Source organism: Ceratina calcarata, unplaced genomic scaffold (genome assembly GCF_001652005.2).
Source record: "Ceratina calcarata isolate Rehan_Ccalc_2016 unplaced genomic scaffold, ASM165200v1 scaffold115.2, whole genome shotgun sequence".
NCBI lineage: Eukaryota > Metazoa > Arthropoda > Insecta > Hymenoptera > Apidae > Ceratina > Ceratina calcarata.
In genome coordinates, this window is record NW_017132446.1 from 1,499,779 (window position 1) to 1,515,483 (window position 15,705).

Here is a 15,705-nt window from a genome sequence, read left to right on the forward strand (position 1 = left end):
GTAGACACTGAATTAAAGCGGATAGTATGAAGTATGAAATGCACTTAGGGGACTCTGAATTATTTTGTGCTGCGTTTAATATTTTATAATACCGCCTCCGGTGTGTGTCGTAAATAACTTCTGCAATACTATTTCAGACAGCCAGTATTGAGTCGAGGTAGCATGTTTTACAACACCTATTTGCGCTGCATGCGACACAGAAGTGATACATAACTTTCCGTTCCTAGAAACTGTAATTGATACGGAAATCTGGAGGACGTGTTAATAATAAGCTTCTAGCTGCCAAAGACAAAGATTTTGTCTTGCAATCTCGTTCTAAACCGTCTTTCAAGACCATAAATGTATTAATTAATTCGCAGACTTTATTTAGTCTTGTCTATTATTCTTGATATGAATTCTGTGTCATCCATAATTATATTATAATTTTGATATGGTATTAAAAATGCCCCTGTCTCGGTACTTTTTATATTACAATTTCTTAACGTCGTTCGTGCGCTTCTCTCATTGCATCGCATGTACTGCAGTGCTGCAAGTCGGTAAGAGGCACTGAAATGTACCCACGATCGATGTGGAACCCCTTACCTCGTCGGGATAAAACAGAATACTGCAGGCCAGATGCATGAGCCACGAGCTCGACAGTAGACGCCACCCTTACGCTCTCACCCTCGAGCAACCCCTGAATCGACCCGCTCTCCTCATCGATCATCCGTCCCGCTCCTCTGCATTTTTCTTGCGGTAAAGAAATTGTTCGGGGAACGTGCGTACGTTAAAAATAATAAGGGAAAGGTGTTCAGCTTATCTTGGAACGAGGTGCTCCTGGGCTTCGTCGTGGCAGCGAGTTCGAGTGCTCGTCGAGTGCCTTTAGAAAAGTCCATCGCCCCGCTCTTGCCGAGACGAGCACTTACAAAGACGCTTTTCACAGCGTCGCTTTTGGCTTTGGACTTCTCTCAACGGAAGGAAAAAAAAAACACATTCTTGGACGGTGTGTTCTACCGGCTACTCGAGACCCCCTCGAAGTCTCTCGGTTTCGAAATTCAATGCGCGAGACAAGGGAGGGAGGGCGCGTTCGCGAGGAAACTTCGCGATTTTTATTGGCATCCGGTGTACTCCTCCCTTCAAACTCTTTTTTCACGCTGAACAGAGTAGGATTTCTTGTAAACTCTACTGCACTTTATAGATTCGATGGATCATAGTTCCGTGGGGTTTTCAGGTAAAGAAACTTTAATCCAATACCAGGATTTTCTTCTCAATATTATTTATATTTGCAAAGTAACAAGCTATTTAATTTACACAAAATGTATTCGTCGTACTTTAATCCATTTAAAGTCGTATCATGCACAGTACCCAAAGTTATAAATCAGTCAATCTTAGAAACGTGAAGATCCTCGGATAGGGAAACTCTGTATGTGTCCTACCTTCGTTTCATAGTCCCTCAATCATGGGATCGGTGAGTCGACACAAAGTGCACTTATCTTCTGATCCTGTTACATGGGCTAGAGCTAGCTATAAAAACGTGATCCTTTTTTCCTCATCGACTTTTTTCGGTGGAAGGAAGCAGGACGATCTGAAATGCCTAATATCGGAGGCAGGGCACGTGCTAGCCATCTGCATCCGCTGTATTCGGCCTTCCTACTAACTAAGGACTCTGCATCAGATATAGGGTGTGCTTTGATATCACTATAATACATATCATTTTTTCATGAGGTGTTAGACTACGCATATTCACACATTCATTGTAATCATGAACATGAATCTATCGTCTTTGAAGTATACAAAAAATACCAATTATGCATCTTAAAATAATTGAGTTTATTTTATTTATTTCTTTTCAACAATACAATCTGTAGTTTAATTTATAAAATCAGTTTTGACTTATGAGATATGTCGTAATTATTAAAATAATTTTCTTAGTGAATGACGTTGACGAAGTATCTGTAACATTTTCCGATTGTCTGTAGTGAATGATTTGAGGGGTACACCCGGTATATCGGAAACTGCGTGGGCCGTAATACGTGGTTATATCCGGTCTTCTCGGGATGGAAAACCCTCCCGTGGAAGTTTGCCGCGGTCGTTGGGCATTTTTCTCGCCCGCATAAGGTCAGAGTAGCAAATAGAAAAAAAAGAGAAAGAGAGATCCGGCTTATTAACTTCCTTCGATGAAAGCTTCTTTTTCGTACACGCCACTTATCGATTGGATTCCTTTTCACCTTTTGCCAGAGCCCTCCTCTCATTTTTTCCTCGTTGATCGCTGCCAGGGGTGGTTCTCATCGATATAAAGCCGCGCCACGAGGAGAGAGAGAGAGGAGAGACGTTTTTGCCGCGACGCCGGTGTATCTGAAAGGAAAATTTGCTCCTAGAGATTGTTCATATCGTCGGCTTATCGATCCGGGGCTTCTTTCAGCCTCTGCTCCGACGGGATTGTTCTCTCTGGCCGAGGGGCCGAGAGAGGTGTTCTCGTGTAAAGCCACGCAGAATGTCGGCTGGGGTGGAACGTTGTAGCGCCGCGTCGGGGAGGACCGTCCTCGCGTCGCGTCCATGGAATTCGTTCCACTGGTTCGTTTTCATCGATGATTCATCGATTCAGTTTCCTCCGTTCTTCGCAGGAATTCCTGTTTACCTATTACGCCCATTGCATTTATTATATCCTTTAAACGATTAAATCTACGAAGAATTTCTTTGAATCCTTGCGATATCATTCTCCCGGCTGATACTGTCGATGAAAACATTGATAGATAGTGCGATTATTTTTGCACCAGTCTATATAGTCCTTTTTTTTTTGCATTGTTCAAAAATTCGACCAAGTATTGTTTTATCATGCGCGTACGATTTATTTCCCTCCTGGACGTCTCTGCCATTTGCATGTGCGAAAACGGAAAAGTGAATTGCAAATTGAAATTTGCACGCGTATTCAAAAATCGTTGTTTTGCATCAGAGCTTCCGGTGCGCGTCGGCGATGATCTATTGAATCATGGATTCCTGCGGTTCCTTTTTTACGACGCTTCGGTTGTTATTTCGTGGCTCTGATATCGACAGGTCTCTGTTATATCGAAAGTGGGAAGCAAATTACTCGGAAATTTCCTGGAGAATTTATATTATATCAGCCGGCCAGTTATAACGCGTTTATAATTGAATAAACTAACTCTCCCGTCCTAATTTCATGATTGAATTCGGAGCGAGTTAAATATAACGTTCATCGATAGTCGCGAAATGTTAGTCGATGCTTAGTATTAATGTTCCTTTTCATTTCTCTGTTTCAGGTGAGTGTTAACCTTTTTCCATACGGAAGTATTTTCTATGCGAATAATGGTCTTTGATTCCCGTTAATGTAAGTACTAAAAAAAAGTTCAAACATATTAAATCTATCCGAACTACTTTATTTATATTCTTTCTAAAGAGTCTCGGATAATAAAATACAACAAAGGATTGTACAATCATTGGACACAATCACATGGACAGGATTAAGTCAGAAAGAATGAAAAAGACATTCAATGACATAATTTTATTCGTACAATTCTTAAACTATCTCAATAATTTATTCACACTTTATTCAGATCACAATTTACATGTCTGTGTGACGTCCATTCGAATTCTGACGGTCGCGATGCAGATCGTCTCGACGATCGTCCAACTGAATTTTTTTTCCCTTTCGCCGGTCGGAAAAAAAGCACGCGATCGTTGTCTAGTCGGGTCTGTTCACGCGATTCAATTCGACACGGCGTCGTCGGCGCGAGCTGCACGACACGTAGAGAAGCCGCGATCGGCTTTCGTAAAAACCGATTCCGACTCGCGTGTTTCCCGACGTGTATCGGGGACGAAAAAATGCCACTTTCGTAACGGTACTGTCACGGTACACACTCACCGCGCGTCGTCCTGGCTTATGGTTCTGCTAGTAGACGCTGTCGCATCGACCAGGTCGATAATCTCCTCTGGCACCTCCGGCATTCACTGCGAAACGCATAGACAAATACACGTAACACAGATTCAGTTACCTTTATATCGATTCTGATGTATAAGAAATATTAATACACCCACGCAGATTCTTTTGCCTCGTTGTATTTCATTTCTACGGGTTTACACATTGAATGAAAATCGAGCTGATATTTCGATTTTATAAATATTGAGATGGTGAATTTCTATTGAATTATTTTATACAGAGAGCATTTAATTCTCCTCGTTTATTTATCCAATGTGATTAATTAAAAGCACTATCAATCGCACGCGATACATCGAAATTCATTTATAATACTCTCGCTTCCTCTCGATTTAATATGAGCATCCTTTATTTCGCTGAATGACAGTTCATCAAAGTCGAAAAAAACCGCGAGCGCATTTTTGCTCCTCACGGTTGCATGATAAAAAGGATGGTTAGGAAACACCGACTACAATTTGCACACACCGTTCCGATTGCAATGCACCGGTGCACTTGGTCAGGTTGCGTACCTTCACTCGGCGATACTTTTTTTTTGTTCTTTACCGCTGCCCTCGTTGCGCGAACGTCTCGATGTCATAATCGGGGAACGAGCAGCGTCGTTATTAGTCTGTAACCTCGCGACGCGTCATCGCCATCCGACCGGTCATTAGCTTAACGAACTGAGAAACGTTTTGCTAACGCGATTACCGGTTTTCCCTTGAACCGCGGGGATCGATTCGATCCTCGGCGTCTGCTTTGAACCCGCGAGTTTGCTCCCAAACCGTAGTACAAAGTCCCGGTTTTCAGTAGAGATCGATAGTTGGTATAAAAATTGTTTGAACAGTGAGTCACTCGCTGTATGAGACGAGATAGAAATAGAATATTGGATCAATTTTATTTCCTGATTCTAAGATTCCATTATAAAAAATATTGACTGTATTAAATAATTTTCTATTTCATTTCTTAATTATTTATATTGAATGTCTTAAACTAGAATTTCTGTAGGAGTTCATTTCAATTACTCCTCCCTTTAATTTTTAAATCGTGTGTCCAGTATCTCTAATAATTAATCTTCGGATTCCTTAATTATCTCATAAATGGATTCCTGAATCTAAGATGCCATTATAAAAAATATTGAATCTGTTAAATAATTTTCTATTTCATTTCTTAATTATCATACTGAATGTCTTAAAGTAGAATTTCTGTAGGAGTTCATTTCAATTACTCCTCCCTTTAATTTTTAAATTGGGTGTCCAGTATCTGTAATAATTAATCTTCGGATTCTTTAATTATCTCATTAACGGATTGCAGCTTATTTTAAATACTAATTCAGAGACAGAAGGGAGATCCAATTACTGGTACCTTAATTCCGACAAGTCGATTCGCAGAAATCGACGCACAAGGTCGATAGACAATTACTACTTTGACGTCCCGTTTAACAAAGCCTTAAGACAATTAACGCCGACGGCTTATAGGGTGGCAGGAACGCAATCTGTTTCCAGTTCATTTCTCCTATATAGGTTGAATTGAATAAAATCAAACGTTTCTTATTATATAAAAATCAGGATTTTTATTGAAATTTAAAATAGAGTACAATATTTTATGTAGTATACATGCTTTCGTCGTGTAGACATTTTTCATATTAAAATTAATGCAAGTTTTATAATTCAAACTGTGAAGCATGTAGTTTGCGATAATGACAGTCACTATTTTCTGTCAGAAAATGATGAAAAAGAGAAAGTACTCGCATTTGGTGTAACGATCGGTTCGAACCAGCCATTTGTTACACGATGCCCATTTTCTCTCGCTTCATTCTTCCATTTATCTCGAACATCCCGAGGGCAAACAGGTAGACAGGTCGAATAGGAAGCTCTTGGGGATCGTATTAGCTTCGCGCGTTCCTCTGTTATTCCACCACCTTTCTAACAAAACAGAACAGTTGGTCAGCGTTAACTAATAATACAATTCCCAGTCAATTAATGCATTAACGGATCGAGGCATTGTTACGTTTATTGTTGATATTAAAAAGCACTGCTTATAATGCCAGAGCCAGGAAGCCGATAAAAAGAGAAAATAACGGTGGTGTAAAAGGTGTAAGAAAAAACGAAAGTGCAGTGACTTTATGTAATAAAACGAGTGCTCGTATAAAGTGGAAGGAAATTCTCGTCGATTATTATTAAGAGAAATACGGCAGCTGGAGAAAAAGCTACACTTGTTTCACGATCTGGAGTTCAAATATTGAATCGCTATCCACATTTCCAATATTATCTCGGTATCGAAACTCCGCGACTCTTTTAAACAGACGTTTTTATACGGTGTAGCTACGTGCAGAGAAATTGTTCGCACTTTCTACGGTACGTACGCGGTCCACGTAGGCCAGGAGTAATACCATTTAATAGTTAACCCATTGATCGGTTCCTGTAATTGATGGCGTACAACCCGATCTCAATTTCTTTAGAAAACCCGCACTCCGATCTACGGTAATTCAATCGCCCAGGGGAAACGTAGTAATTAAAGTACAGCCGATACTTTCTCGTGTTAAACAATTTTTATTAGAATTCGACATTGACAGCTCGCTATGTTCTGTCAGGTGAATTATAATTATCCGTTTGCTATGCCAACATGAAATATCTTATTAATAATCGTGTTAGAACTGGGAACGCAATTTCGTATGAGATTCTAATATTTCTCTCGTCTTACTTGGCGTATGAAATTTCGTACGCCACATTGTTTCATATTTCTGGGAGCATCGCACCTGAGCGAGACTGTAGGTACCTGCATGATGTCGTGTCGGCTTATCGAACCGGGGCCTGCCCCTTGCCTCCCTCGGGCGTCTAAATCGTGTCGTCCGCCCGTATACACAGGAGAACGTCGTATATATTAGCCAGGCTGGCAGGGTGGCGTGAAAAGAGTGGCATAACGTCTATCCATTCCCCTTGATCGTGTCTATTAACGAGCTAATCGCTTGTTCCTTCCTCGATCCGAGGTTAAATGGGAAATGTGAGATCGTCGGACCCGGACTCGTGTGCTCTCGGAGTTATTACAGCGACAATTTCTCTGTTTCGCGTGAACGGGTAATAAAAATCGTTCAGGAGTGCGGGAGATAAGAAAGCGGAATTTTGTACGTGCGGAAGCAAAGTTTCATGAAGATTGCGAGGATGTTGTTTTATGAATACAGACAACGGCGAGAGAGGAGTAAATATTTCATGAATATAAAATGCTCTCAATTTTATGAAAACGATATTCAACAGCGAAACTGTGAAGAACCCAAAGAGAGAAAGAGAGAGGAAAATGTGTGTTATTATTAGATGGGTATTTTGCATTTTTCTCACTTCCATTTACAACGTTGCTTCCTACAAATGTGATACCACTGTTGACGCGATCGAAATTTGTTGAGTCTGCTTGTTAGCGTCGTCAAATCTCGCAAGGCAGAACTTGCCACCGAACGTTTCGCATTTGCATCTCCAATCTCGAAAACGCGACTCTTTTACGTAGGATTTGGAGCGCAACGTTTTTTACCATCCCCGTTCCGTTTTCTACCACTGTTTCCTGAGAGGAGGATGTTTTGCCAAAGTAAAGGTGGATCTGCTAATGGAACTTTTGTTATCAGTAGATTCAAGAGCGGCTTTCTTAAGAGAGGAGAGGAAAAAAGAATTCCTTTTAAGCCTCTTTCCCGAACGCGGGACAAGATTTCATTTCATTTCTTTCTTTTCCTTCTTCTCATTTTATATTAATCATTCCTCAAGTATTATGAAGTGCATAATACTAGAACCGAGTTGCATCGTAACAGATTTCTACAATTAAATCTGAAATATTATACAGTAGCAAAATGTTACATTATTATTATTATTATTATTATTATTATTATTCAACGATCTTAAACGATGTCATTTATTCGGTAAATGTGCATTTGTATTCGGAATCGGGTTTAAACGGGAGGATTCGAGATGCTATCGATTGGATAGTTGCACTGTGATTACGGTTGGCCAAGTATAGATAATGCAGCCAGTCGAAACGGTGGCCAATCCAGGCCCGATTCGAGTCTTTCCCGCTCGTTTACTCGACGCGGAAGACCAAGGAAGCGGAACCGGAAGCGGGTATCGTTCGGATAAAAACCCGAGCCACGCTAATTAAGCCTTCATTAATGAGGGAACTCGCTGGGGGATCGTTTTCTAAGGAACGTCGTCCTGTCGAAGGTACAGGAAAGCCTCATCGCTGTTTTATTCCACGTTCCACCTTTTAGCGGTTACCCTATACGATGATCCTTCCCCGTAATTAGTAAACTATCTATTTTTATTCCAAATAGAACATTTATAATNCTTAAACGATGTCATTTATTCGGTAAATGTGCATTTGTATTCGGAATCGGGTTTAAACGGGAGGATTCGAGATGCTATCGATTGGATAGTTGCACTGTGATTACGGTTGGCCAAGTATAGATAATGCAGCCAGTCGAAACGGTGGCCAATCCAGGCCCGATTCGAGTCTTTCCCGCTCGTTTACTCGACGCGGAAGACCAAGGAAGCGGAACCGGAAGCGGGTATCGTTCGGATAAAAACCCGAGCCACGCTAATTAAGCCTTCATTAATGAGGGAACTCGCTGGGGGATCGTTTTCTAAGGAACGTCGTCCTGTCGAAGGTACAGGAAAGCCTCATCGCTGTTTTATTCCACGTTCCACCTTTTAGCGGTTACCCTATACGATGATCCTTCCCCGTAATTAGTAAACTATCCATTTTTATTCCAAATAGAACATTTATAATATCAGCTTTAAAAATCGAATATTTAACTTCGTACGTGAATCAGAGAATTGATATTTTTTATCGAGTAAAACGAATGTTCAAAAGACGCAGTATTAATAAGAAGCACGAAAATCAATAGACTTAGAAAAATTGCAGACACGTTGGGTAACGCAAATGTTGTAGAGCCGTAGGGTGTAACGCGTTGCTTCGCGGCTAGGTTGTCCCTGGCACGAAGAAACTGTAATCAGAGGTGTGATTGCGATAATATTTGCTCTCGTGATATTCTAACGCCAGCTGTGGTTTGTTCCATGCCGTGTGTCTGATGCAGTCTACTAAACCTCTGGGCTTGGCTACTAAAACATTTCAAGATTAAATTATCGATTTTTTAAGTGCGACTTGATAATACAATATTATTCGAAAAAAGTAATTGCAATTTTTAAATACGCTAATTTCAGTAAATTATTTTTACATCTGCGTAACGTGAGGAATCGAGAACGCCGTTCTACTGTCCGACTATTTTAGATTGTAGGACAGAGGACGAAGTCTGGATTGAAACAGGATGTCAGTAGCATTACGTGGATTGACACGAATCACCGGTGCCGGTCGTGGAATAATGAATCCTGTATCCGTGACGGAGGCTCGTTCGAAACGAGCACGCTTACGCCTGGAGGTGTATCGATTGAAACCGCGTCAGGATAGAGGTTGAAACTCGCGTGTCGAATAAAAAAGCTACGTTGCATCGATTCCGCATTTAGAAACGTCCCTTCGCAGCGCGTCAAGTTTTCGAATCAACATTTCTTTGATAAACTCGTGCCGGGTGGTTCTATTTTTGTTCGCAGACTCAATTTGTGGTAGTGTCCCTTGTCGAGGAATCACCCTTTGACTTTTACGCAGCACTGTTAAATGTCTTTCCTGCCTTTTCGAACATATTTTTCCAGCTAGCTGCACCGTTCTTTTAATATAATTGATTGATTGGTATTTCCTCGTTCGTTCGCTGTTTCATGATTGATCGAACTCTGTTCTGTAATTTCGTGGTTCAAAGGTTCGAAAAAAACAGAATCGAAATTCAGTCGTAATGAGCGCGAGAACGGTTCGCACGAGAAAGTACATATTATTAGTAATTTAAAATAGGGGACGCAGTTTTGAGTTTGTTCGACTCGGGGATTGTAAAGTTAAGCTGCGGGGCGGGCGCATGCATAATTGCGATTTCATTCGCGCGGCCTGAGGCATTCTTAATGTCTTTTAATGAAATGTAGGCTCGGAAGAATTTCATTTCGTCCGTGTTCTTGGCCTTGAGGCTCGTCGCGCTCTCGTCTGAAAATAATTGAGCCTTCACAGTTGGAAATGTTTTATGCAGACGAAACTGTGAGTCGAGAAAAAAATGTAGGGAAATAATTTTGTTTTTTATGTGTGGCTTCGTCGTTCTGCTTCGTTTCCATCTCTCACCGCCGTTAGTCGTCGAAGGTCTCTTCGTCCATCCTTTTATCCTCTGCGCAACAATAGAATTTTCAACGAAGAAAGTTATTACCCAGCTCGTACGTCCATTAGAAAAAATCTCATTTCTCATTTATCTCAGAGCTTCGCTGGACAATAAAAAAAACAACAATGCTTGGAATAAAAAGGGAGCATCGAACACGGTCCGACGGGTTCTTCGTTAATGAAATGGAAAGCGTCACAGCAGTGAAACAAAACTTTTCGAAACATTCTCAGTTAATCGGTTTTTTAATTGCTTCGTGCCGCGGTTAAAATCAGCACCGATTAGTCCACGTGGAGGACGAGTCAAACCTACGTATTCAATGTTCACGTATTTTTCTACGCGCACGCGAGACCGTGGCAAACAAACAGGGACCGTGGAAAAACGTACAGCGAGAGATAAAAACGAGACGCAATTTTCCAAGGAAAGTTTCATTCCATGAAACGTGATTGTTTCGCGATTCTATTATTTTCACTCTTTGTATCCTTCGTACCAGTTCATTTAACATATTGTACGTAGATTCCAAAAGTGATGGAATCGTGTTTGAAGAATTTTTATTACCGAAAAACAATATCGAGATCGGTAATGAAATTGCATTTTTTTGCATACGATACGCGAAATCGAAAGATGCGCTCGCTTTTGACCTCTGCTCTGTGCCTCATTTATTCCCCTTCGCCGGTTTAATCGAGGACCGGTGGGCCCTTTCGGCGGAAGTTTTATTTGCACTGGAAAATTTACTCGTTTCCATACGACCTTCCCTACAGTGACAGCGGGCCTCTCACCCTCCTCCCTTCACGCCCACTCCACCTTCCTTCCTTCCTTCCTTCCTCTTTTCTTTTTGCTTCGTTTCGCTCTCGTACCGTTCCGCACGCTTTTTTTTTTCCTCATTTCTTTCCGACGAGCACGTTGTGTCGAACGCTGGTCATCCGCCCACGGTCCTCTTCTCGAGCGCCCGCTACTCGAACGAGTCCCCGTGTGCCGGTGAGTTATTAAATTTTCCCAACCACGGGCCGAGGCACGGCTTTGCCTGTCGAAAGTAATATTTCACCCTACGGATCGGACGTCTTTCACCCGGCGTCCGAACAATGCCGAAAATATCTTTGCGCTCCTCTAGTTCAGCGATTTATTTTACCACCCTTTACGATTTTCCTGGAAACTCGGAAACAGGGAAATACACGTTTGTGCAAATCTACTGATTAACAATTTCCTGCAGATTCATATGGAGATGCATATGCAGATTGTATGTGCAAGTTTCGTACGCGGAAATACGTGTAGACTATGTATAGATACATTTGCAGACTGTATATGCAGATTGTACGTGCAGATGCATGTGCAAATGATTGAAACATCGAACTTTCGACATGTGTATTTGCACTATCGGAAGAGATAAATAGTACAGTAGCAGGTTGACGAATCTCGCCCTAATTAATCACTTCAATTATTCATTTACGTAACTCGATAGCCTTCTGTGCTTTCTCGTCGGTCTACCGCAAGCCCGTTAAATTCTCTTGCGTAAGTGTACAACGTGACCAGTGATTCACAGTAATTTCAAATAATTAATTACCGTCACAAAACGATGTGCAGTATCAAAGGACGACAATCCTTCTACGGATCAGAGAAAATTCTTAAGTTCGCATAAAAATTCATTTTTTAATACAAAGTGTAGATAAGTTTAGGTAATATGGAGTGAAATAAATACTGGAATCTTATCAGAAATCATTTACAATCTATGATCAATTAAAAATCTCCCAATATTAGGAAACTTTCCTTTGTAGGACTAATCTGAGCACATGGAAAATTGAAATAATAACAAATTGAACTTTAATAATTATGTATAATTAATTTAGCATCGAACACGACTGCACCCCCCGAACGAGCTTAATATAAAAAGGTAGTGCCCTATTTTAAAAGCGTCTAGCTTGATACAATAAATTGTGCATCGAAGTGCTTCACGTTAATCGGACTACAGTCAGATTTCCGTATAAAATTTGATCAAAGGATTCACATGCTCCATTTCTGAACAGAGGGGGGCGTTCTACCAGAAATTGTGTGATAAAGAAAAATAAGAAAAGTTTAAAGGGGGCTTGACGATTTGACTAGTATGAAAGACGGTCATCGGAGGCGCTGGCGTCGTGATCGTCGTGCGTTCGTCCGCGGCGCGGGCTGACGATGGCAGTTTGTATTCAGACGCCGCGGTGCGCGTTTCAGGGCTGAAAGAATCATCCCGTCGTCGCGTTTCCGTTTACTCCGGGGGCTGTGAATTCGCATTTTTTTTTTTACTCGTCGTTTATACCTCGTAACATCCACGTGCCCGTGCCCCACGGTCTCGTCTCTCGTGCGCGGTCCTTTTTACTTGGTGCGTGATTTAAACCCCGTTGTTGATGTTGTTGTGGAGAAGTGCAATCATCTGTGGATTACCCTGGCAGCTGCACAGGTTTTATACACGTAATATTTCGTGCGCGACATCCGTGAACCAGCCTTCTGTGTGATCGATCGTCGTTTTCTCAGATTATATTTATAATACCGCAGTATATCGGAGAGGAGGCAAGAGGGATGAGTCCCGTGATTTTAACCCTCGGCTTAACTGGCGCACGTTAGATGAATCTTTTCGAGCCGAGGTATTCGCCATTTATTATTCAGAGTCTATTATTCCTATTTTCATTCCCATCGAACGTTCAGTTCGCATATGAGACTCGTTGCTCCATTAAAAGTCATTAATTTCTACCACCGGCGCTCCAAGTCCCCCGCGTCTATATTATGTAACCGAGAGGAATCGTTCCTATTTTTTATATTTACGACGCGATTCGCGATTTCAATCGGGTAATTATCGTATCTTCTTCGCAAGGGTCGTCTCGTGCGATCGCGTGTAGGTAAGTGGAAAATGTTCGAAAGTGAATAAAAAAACGTGGTCATCATTGTATGTAAGGGTTGCGAGCATCTTTTTGGTAAATCCTGATGTGATTAGTAGACAGCGAATTATAAACGATGCGTGTATTGTAGAAAATGATGCAGAATATCAAACTGACTGAATATTTCAATGTGATCCTTTTAATGACTAGTATGAAAGACGGTCATCGGAGGCGCTGGCGTCGTGATCGTCGTGCGTTCGTCCGCGGCGCGGGCTGACGATGGCAGTTTGTATTCAGACGCCGCGGTGCGCGTTTCAGGGCTGAAAGAATCATCCCGTCGTCGCGTTTCCGTTTACTCCGGGGGCTGTGAATTCGCATTTTTTTTTTTACTCGTCGTTTATACCTCGTAACATCCACGTGCCCGTGCCCCACGGTCTCGTCTCTCGTGCGCGGTCCTTTTTACTTGGTGCGTGATTTAAACCCCGTTGTTGATGTTGTTGTGGAGAAGTGCAATCATCTGTGGATTACCCTGGCAGCTGCACAGGTTTTATACACGTAATATTTCGTGCGCGACATCCGTGAACCAGCCTTCTGTGTGATCGATCGTCGTTTTCTCAGATTATATTTATAATACCGCAGTATATCGGAGAGGAGGCAAGAGGGATGAGTCCCGTGATTTTAACCCTCGGCTTAACTGGCGCACGTTAGATGAATCTTTTCGAGCCGAGGTATTCGCCATTTATTATTCAGAGTCTATTATTCCTATTTTCATTCCCATCGAACGTTCAGTTCGCATATGAGACTCGTTGCTCCATTAAAAGTCATTAATTTCTACCACCGGCGCTCCAAGTCCCCCGCGTCTATATTATGTAACCGAGAGGAATCGTTCCTATTTTTTATATTTACGACGCGATTCGCGATTTCAATCGGGTAATTATCGTATCTTCTTCGCAAGGGTCGTCTCGTGCGATCGCGTGTAGGTAAGTGGAAAATGTTCGAAAGTGAATAAAAAAACGTGGTCATCATTGTATGTAAGGGTTGCGAGCATCTTTTTGGTAAATCCTGATGTGATTAGTAGACAGCGAATTATAAACGATGCGTGTATTGTAGAAAATGATGCAGAATATCAAACTGACTGAATATTTCAATGTGATCCTTTTAAAAAAAAAGAGTATAAAAGAATAGTTGGTAAGGGGGTTACGTTCTTCCTGATTATTCATCGATCATCCCTCAAACGATCTATCTTGACTAACAAGTTAACGTCGGAATTAAAAGTTCGCCCGATGAGAAAGCACTCTCTGAAGATTGATTATATAGAAAAATGTTGTCAAGGCATAAAGATGTTAAAGAGTCGGTCGTATCGAGTGCCTTGGATTTTATCTCCTCTGCGTTCTTGGACTAGTTTATACAACGGCCTAATTAATCGCACGTATCTAATCGACCCTTTTATTATCGCGAACACTGCTCGCAAATCCGCCACTGTATTTTCAACGTTTCGCGTTCCGGAAACAGCTCCACAGTTACGCAATACTCGCAATATGTGTTTTATAACAGGCTGCGACTGTAGACGAAAATCATTATCCTCGGCTAAACGCGACTGACAATTTCCGCCCTGTTTTTGCAACAATGTTTACAGACAATAAACAGTAGCTCAATGTAATTTGAAAGAGGAACGTGGATATGATTCTAAACGTACCTTTCGTTGCTACAGTAATCTCTTATGGCCGTTTCGAGTCGCACGTGAACTCTGCATTCCTGCTTTCCTTAATCGCTCATCGTCCTGCAATTAGAAAATCATTTCTCAACTTTCCCTCGGATCCTAAACGGTATTACGACTCGTGACCACTTTTCTTTCACACAGTAAATTCCTCAGGTACTTTCCTAGCGTTCAGCCACTTTTACTCGGCTCTCGCGAAAAATAATTCAGGTCAGTTTGTTCTATACACAGCTTGCGCAATACGGATTCATTAAGCGAGAGTTAAATTCTTTCGCTTCGTCAAACAGTGCGGCAGGAGTTGTGATTAATTGCGCGAACATCATTACTCCAATTAGTGCAGTGCGATGTATGAAAGTATTTTTTGTTTGTCCTCGTCAGGAGTAAAACAATTACGAATCACGACGTACGCGATGTACGCCGGGGTATTAATAATTCTCTTTATTGACCTTTTCGCTTCGGGACAAAATATTTGATCTGCGTTACACCTTTAATTCAATTCGTTGAAATCACAATAAATTGGTGGAAATCGTTTGCGTAGAAACCAGTCCCTTTGATGATCGGAACGTATAAATGATGAAATAATTTAAAACGACGAAACTCGCTCATCGTTTTGCAATTAATCTTTCGGTACGTAATTTCCTCCGAGGGATACAGGAATTTCAGGGGTTAAAACTACGCAATTGGTTGCCGGATAAATCCTTGCTATGTCCGATTTCAAAAGCGTATGACGAACACGTTATCAATGCTCTTTGTGATTAGAAGCTCGGAAATAATGTTCGTCAGTCTTTTTTTGTTGAAATTTTCCAATCCATGGTAGAATAGAGAACGTTTTTTCGATTGAATAGACTATTTTATGCTTACACAGTTGTTTAAGGATTTATACGCTATACATATACTTAAACAATGCTGGCATGTTGAATTTGTTATTATAGATTCCTATTACTATTAAAAAGCTAAAATTATAGTGATTTCAAATTTTTCATAGGTAATAATATCATTTACAACTTTTACTTGA

The 15,705-nt window shown here is 41.2% G+C and overlaps 1 protein-coding gene across 18 annotated transcripts in view; it reads left to right on the top strand.

Annotated features, from left to right (window-relative positions):
• Positions 1-15,705, top strand: part of LOC108624066 (rap guanine nucleotide exchange factor) — a 108,962-nt gene that overhangs the window by 55,237 nt on the left and 38,020 nt on the right. For 9 of the 18 annotated variants that reach the window (XR_003389039.1, XR_003389040.1, XM_026812701.1 and 6 more), the window contains exon 1: positions 13,275-13,701. The exons of 1 other annotated variant lie outside the window; for it this stretch is intronic. The gene's annotated coding sequence lies outside the window, so the exon portion shown is untranslated. 8 more of the 18 variants (XM_026812680.1, XM_026812689.1, XM_026812668.1 and 5 more) reach the window with 6 other exon arrangements.